Here is a 7,624-nt window from a genome sequence, read left to right as displayed (position 1 = left end):
AGAGGACACGCCCACTGCAGAGGGACATGCCCACTGCAGAGGGACACGCCCACTGCAGAGGGACACGCCCACTGCAGAGGGACACGCACACTGCAGAGGGACACGCCCACTGCAGAGGGACATGCCCACTGCAGAGGGACACACCCACTGCAGAGGGACACGCCCACCGGAGTGACGGACGGCGGACCGAGGCGCAGCGTGGACACAGGTGAGGCTTCACCTGTATGTTTAACCTCTGCCGGTTGCCATATTCAAATGCTAACATTCTCTCATCCATTCAAAGTGTTCATGGCTGGTTCAGAGCCGTGTAGATAGAAGAGTCCCGACATCTCCATTCACTCCAATGGGCCAGTTTTTTACTCTCAAGAGTTCCAGGAAGTAAGGTCCTGGATTAAGCAGCACTGTCGAGTTGCAGCAAAATAGACAGTTTGTGTTGTACTCTGAAAGGGTTTTTCATCCCTTTAATCAAATTGTACATGATCAGCTTTATTTTAGCATGCAAAAGTAGCGCGAGACCCATTCCTGGCTGTTCATTGGCTAATGAGTCTCGCATTTTGGTCCTCCGCTGACGCCACTCTCTCTCTAGAGGACATTAGGCTAATTTAGCTGGGATGTTAAAGGGACAGTACCCTCACTTGGTCAGACGAGATGTTAAAGGGACAGTACCCTCACTTGGTCAGACAGGATGTTAAAGGAACAGTACCCTCACTTGGTCAGACAGGATGTTAAAGGAACAGTACCCTCACTTGGTCAGACGAGATGTTAAAGGAACAGTACCCTCACTTGGTCAGACAGGATGTTAAAGGAACAGTACCCTCACTTGGTCAGACAGGATGTTAAAGGAACAGTACCCTCACTTGGTCAGACGAGATGTTAAAGGAACAGTACCCTCACTTGGTCAGACAGGATGTTAAAGGAACAGTACCCTCACTTGGTCAGACAGGATGTTAAAGGAACAGTACCCTCACTTGGTCAGACAGGATGTTAAAGGAACAGTACCCTCACTTGGTCAGACGAGATGTTAAAGGAACAGTACCCTCACTTGGTCAGATGGGATGTTAAAGGAACAGTACCCTCACTTGGTCACACAGGATGTTAAAGGAACAGTACCCTCACTTGGTCAGACAGGATGCTAAAGGAACAGTACCCTCACTTGGTCAGACAGGATGTTAAAGGAACAGTACCCTCACTTGGTCAGACAGGATGTTAAAGGAACAGTACCCTCACTTGGTCAGATGGGATGTTAAAGGAACAGTACCCTCACTTGGTCAGACGGGATGTTAAAGGGACAGTACCCTCACTTGGTCAGATGGGATGTTAAAGGGACAGTAGCCTCACTTGGTCAGACGGGATGTTAAAGGGACAGTACCCTCACTTGGTCAGACCCAATGTCTTACGTCAGCATGCTTCCAAATGTACAAAATCGCCAGTTAAAGTTTTTTTGTACTCCTGAGCAAAACAAGGAAGCCATTGAGAATTGGCGAGAAGAAAAATGTGGATCTAGCTGTCAAGGAAGTAAGTTGGAGTGTTCATCTTCTGTATATACGATCTTTTTGTGCAACACGCAACCATGCACGCGACATAGGAGAACGCCAGGATTGGAGGGGGGGTTTCTGTTTTCTCCCGTCTTGGGCGTGGTTTCTGAATCATGACGCGTTACGCAGTGTCTCTATAGAGGCCAAAACCATTTTTTGGACTAGGCTGTAACCATGCTTATTTCTGCTGTAAAGATGGGCATTTCAACATGGGGGTCTATGGGAATTAACTCGCTTTTGGAGCCAACCTCAATGGACCTGCAGCTTTTGGCATTGGCTTAATTTTTGGGTTGCCGCTTGGGATTAAAGATGAAGAGAGGAATGCAGGAAGTAAGGAGGAGGAGGGAGGGAGGGAGGGAATGAAGGAAGGGATGCAGGGAGGGAGGAATAGTTTGTGGAAAGAGAGAAATGATCCATATAGAGATGCATGGATACAGGCTGCAGGATCAAACAGAAGAACAGCTCATCTACTAGTTCAGTCCCTAAGCTGAGGATCTGAAATAGCTGTGAATATTTATATATGCGCTATGTTCCCTTCCAAAGGCAAAGAGGCCAAGCAGAATTGATTTCTTTGTGTGGGTCCCTGAAGAGCGAGCGAGAGTGAACGCACACTTGGAAAGGAACAGGAGGAGAGTTGGTGAAACGAGAGAGAGACAGAGAGAGGGAGGAGAGAGAGAGAGAGAGAGAGAGAGAGAGAGAGAGAGAGAGAGAGAGAGAGAGGAACACCTTCAGTGAAAAGCAAACGGTGTCTGTAATGGATTCACCCGAGCGAGCGATGTATCTACACATTCGCTCTCTGTGAGCGCGGAACATTCCAACTCTGTGATTTGAGCATCCGAGCGCACGGCGTCTCTTACGCACCAGCTCACATGCCTTCTTACCTTGCTGTGAGCGCCATTGAACAGCAGGCTCCTTCTCCCCCGCTGTGTTCCATCAGGCTACATTACACTCATTCAAAGCACAGGTTCTGATTCTAGATTAGGAAGAAGGTCAAAGTGTGGAGCTGTAATGGAGCCAATGAGGGACGTGCAGGTGCAGCCATGAGACTGGATGTCTATACAGTATACTTGATCTGGTCCGTTTTGCTTTTACTGTCTTATTCGTATAAACGCTGATAGTGAGTTTATTCAAAATATCTCCAAATTACTGTTATCTGCTGAGTCCAAATATTGGAGTTTTAAGTGGAAACAAGAAAGAAGTTAATAAAAACAGAAGACAGCCAGTCACAGGTGGAGACCTTTCCAAACTCCTATTAGCAAGTGAGTAATCGTTAGCTGTTAAAATAGTGTTTTCTCCGTTGCCTCTGCTGGTGGAAAATTAGATTTGAATGAATCAATGGGTCAATATCCTAAAATGAGCAAACGTCTGCTGGTGGTGACAGCATATCTCACAAATGTGTTTAAAAATACATGGGGGACGTCTTTACCCTCTATTGTGCATCCAACATGGTGAATCAATATCGATCAAGTCATCAATATGGAGACTACATGAATGGTTGAGCGCGCAGGGCCCGTGCATCTGAACGGACAGACCATGTGACTTCTTTTCTACACTCCATGCAACAGAGACAAATGGCTTTGTGTTTGTAGCCATATGTTCATCGTTCTGTATTCAATGCAACATTGCCTTACCTGAACACCTGTCTCCCTGTACTGCACTCCAACACCTTTTCTCAAAGGCTTTTATGACAACCACTATAATTGTTCTCCTGTGGCATCTACAAAACTTGCATCGCTATTCTTGATACCGCTGTTCCTTTAGTTCCTCATTGCGCGGCTCGCGAGGCGCTGGCGGCTCTTGAAGCTTTAGTTGGCGGCTCTAAGAAATTGCAAAATAAATAAATAAAATAAATAAAAAAATAAGATTTCCCCCCCCCTGCTCTCCCCAAAATTTCAATAAACCTTTATGGCATATTATTACAATACAACAATACTGGTGTTGACAGTAATAGAAGCGCACATGAGACAAAACAACCTGAAATGGCCCTGGTAGTGACCGGGGATTTTAACAAAGCAAACCTGAAAGGAAGAATGCCAACGCTGCACCAGCATGTTCACTTCCCCACTCGAGGCAATAACACACTGGATAAATGTTATACAAATATCCGCCACAGCTACAAGGCCCTACCCCGTTCACCCTTTGGCAAATCAGATCACGCCTCCATTCTGCTGTTGCCCAGGTATCAACACAAACTGAAAAAACAGCCCCCAGCATTCCGAACTGCCCACTGCTGGTCAGACGAATCAGACGACATCCTGAGGGACTGTTTTGACCAAGTAGCATGGGAGGAGTTCAGAGTGGCAGGAGACCTGGGCGCGTACGCAGAGACGGTGTCATGCTTCATCAAGAAGTGTACCGACGACATAGTCCCGACAAAGAAAGTCAAAATAATGCCCAACCAGAAACCCTGGATCAACAGCGAGGTCAAGGCAGCCCTGCACGCCAGGACCACCGCCTACAGTTCAGGCACACCAGATCAATACAAGCAGGCACAATATGCCCTCCGGACCGCTATTAAAAAAGCACAAAGAGACTACGGAAGGCAGCTGGAGTCAAAACTGGACACCAACAACCCCAGACACCTGTGGAAAGGCCTCCATGCTGCTACAGACTTCAAAGAGGTGAAACGACAGAACCCCAGCACGTCACCCACCCTACCGGATGAACTCAACGCGTTCTACGCTAGATTCGACCCCTCTGCCAGAGCGCCTCCCATCCACCCCCCCCCCCCTCCCCTCTCCCACCCCTCTCCCACTCTCCCCCCCCCCCCCATCACCTCCCTCCCTCCCCTCACCCCCCCCCCCTCCTCCCCTCCCCCCCCTGCCACCCCTCCCCCCTCACCATCCCCCCCCCCCTCTCCGTCCCCCCACCACCCTTCCTCCCCCCCCCCGACCACCATCCCTCCTCCCCCCCCGACCACCACCCTCCCCCCTCTCCCCCCCCCCACCAACTCCCCTCCCCCCCTCCCACCCCTCAGCACCCCTTCCCATTCACACCCAACCACCAACCACCAGAGGGGGGGGCGCACACCCCCCAATCACCATCAACGGCACAGTGGTGGAAAGGGTGGACAGCTTCAAGTACCTGGGAGTCAACATCCACCAGGACCTGACCTGGGCTGGCCACACCGCCACTGTTGTCAAAAAGGCCCAACAGCGACTACACGGACTCAGGCGCCTGAAGAAATTCGGGCTGAGGAAAGAAATCCTCGGGGACTTCTACAGAGGCACCATTGAAAGCCTGCTGACAGGCGGCTTCACCGCCTGGTACGGGAACTGTACCACCATGGACCGCAGAGCGCTACGGAGGGTGAGGCGCGCGGCCCAGCACGTAACAGGAGGTGAACTGCCAGAACTGCACGAACTGTACAACCAGCGGTGCCTCAGGAGGTCCCTGAAGATCATCAAAGACACAAACCATCCCCACAACAGCCTGTTCTCCCTGCTACCCTCAGGGAGGAGATACAGGGTTCCAAAAACACGCACAAATCGCTTGAGGAACAGTTTCTTCCCGCAGGCCACGAGACTCCTTAATATGCACAAATAGTGCAGTAGTCGTACCGTACCGTACTGCAGCTGCTACTATTACGGATGCCTAACGTTTAATTGTAAATTTAAGTGTATGTTTAATAAGGTGCCTAACGTTTAATTGTAAATTTAAGTGTATGTTTAATAAGGTACATGCTATTTGCACATGCATGTATAAAACGTCGAATTTGGAATGTCTGAACACGTCTAACGTATGCACATGACATGTGCACCTATGTGCAATGAATATGCCACTGTCGTATAAGCCACCGACTTGTCTTATTGCTTATAGATGCCTATTTCTTATTGCCTTATTGCTGTCTTATTGCTTATTGATGCCTATTCTTATTGCCTATTACTTATTGCTTGTTGCCTATTTGTACTATGTCGTAAATGGAGTCCACTGCACAAGAATTTCACACGTGGTACTTGTACCATGGAGTGACAATAAAAATCTTGAAATCTTGAATCTAGAAGGTGCCAAATCATTCAAAACAATAAGCATTTTGCTTTTAGGAGTATTGTACAGCGTGCAGCGCTGTTCCAAAACGTGTCAACGTGTGTCGTTGCCTGGGAAACGCACATCCCATAATACAACTGTTCGCATCGCATCCCATAATAGTATGATGATACTTGGGATGCCATTGCGAACATAGTTTGTGTGTGTGTGTGTGTGTGTGTGTGTGTGTGTGTGTGTGTGTGTGTGTGTGTGTGTGTGTGTGTGTGTGTGCGCGTGCGTGCGTGCGTGCATGCGTGCGTGCGTGCGTGTGTGTGTGTGTGTGGAAAACAATAAAACAAAAAAATGGTAGGCAGATGTGCTTGGTTGGGGTGGCTTTTGGTGTTTTGCGGTAAAAGTGGCTCTCCTATTGACTTTGTCCTGCCAGTGCGGCTCTCATCGAAGAAATAGTGAGGTCAAAATGAAAAGTGTATTCCTGGATACATGGGCTACTCTCAGTTACTGGATTTAATGTCAAAGCATAGTACAGTTTATATCTAAGAATTGCCACAATTCTACAGTCCTGTTCAATGCGATGCAGTCTGCTCTGCTCTAAGTTCCTCCCACTGTCCCTTTATGAAAGCTTCACTGAGATGTGCGAAGATTTTGTTTTCATGAAAAAGAAGTTGAGAGCCCCATCCACAACTTGCCTGCTGATGGGGTCCTATCTATTATTTCTGAGAGCGTTGCTGTGCTGCGGGTGTTTTGAAACTTTTCCTAGAGGAGAGGGTCTCACTTGTAGTGATTCTCAACCTTTCTCATATCCAATTCACATCTAATTTAGTCCACATTAGAGCCACATAACCCTATTTGATGACATTTAGTCTCTCAGGACCAAAATCTAAAAATATATTTTTATTGTTCTATGATTTTGTCCAGAATTGCATGTGTAGAAAAGGGTCCATAATGGCCCACCGTCAGGCCTGTTCTTGGGGCAGTCGATGCCCACGAGCCGGCGCGCCAACGACGTAATGATGATGACATCATCAATGATGATGTCAGAGTTCACCTGTGAGGTCATCGGCGACGTCAGGCGGTCTAGGCTGACTCTGATGGCAGACGGGACTTTACGGGGTCACCGATGATGTCATAGCATAGAGTTCACCTGTGAGGTCATCGGCGATCTCAGACATAACATATTATACAAGGTGTTCTGTGACGCTGTATCCGGTATTCTTTCTTCCTCTCTATTCTACTTCATAATGTCTACCCTCACCACGACCAAATCCGAACCCGAGCTGAATCCTGGCTGTCTTACAACCAGCCAGGCCCTGGTGACCGACTGCCTTACAACCAGCCAGGTCACGAGTGGTATTTCAACCGCGTCCGAGGACCGACATCTCTGTGGTTCTGATCGACCACGGCCCGTGAGCCCTCATCTACGATCCAGCACACTTCACGAGGCAAGCCCACAAGCTTCGCTACAAATTGGTCCTTCGAGCCGGATCAGAGGACTTGCGACGCTCAGAGATGGAACAGGAGTCAGGTGAGCTCGCTCTGGTCACGGCACCTCGCCGACCAGAGGAGCAATCCTTTCCCCACCAGATCGAATCTGGATACAGCAGGAGTAGTACTCAGGGGCCAGACCCCCTACACTCCCACCAGACGATCCGATCGGGGCAGGAGCTCATCCGCAGCCACCAGGTAAACCGACTCCGTGTTCAGGTAGCACAAATTGAGGCAGATTTAGCCCAGATAAGGGCTGAGTTTAAGGCAGATAAAGCTGCAGAGAACTGTATGGAGCTCCTATGGATCAAGGCCAGAGCCCTACCGGCCTTTGGCCACGCTAGCGCTAGGAGGAAGGCACAGCAAGCAACATCTCATGAAGAGATCCTAAGGATGGAAGCCGTAATGGCGCAGGGCTATGCTAGGTTGAAGGCTGAGCAGGAACAGAGGGCGCCACCCACTTCACCAGTGGCCGCACCCTGGCTCAACATTTCACCCGTGCCTCGCACCCCCCACGACCAGGGTCAGGTCAGCACGGCGGCTCCAGAGCCAACGACCCAGGCTAGGGAACCTCCTGTTCCACTGCCCAGACGAGGGCAATGGCCATTGCCAATGCCACC

This window comes from Poromitra crassiceps (genome assembly GCF_964638095.1).
Source record: "Poromitra crassiceps genome assembly, chromosome: 1".
In the NCBI taxonomy this organism is placed as follows: Eukaryota; Metazoa; Chordata; class Actinopteri; order Beryciformes; family Melamphaidae; genus Poromitra; species Poromitra crassiceps.
Note: the sequence above shows the minus strand (reverse complement) of the source record.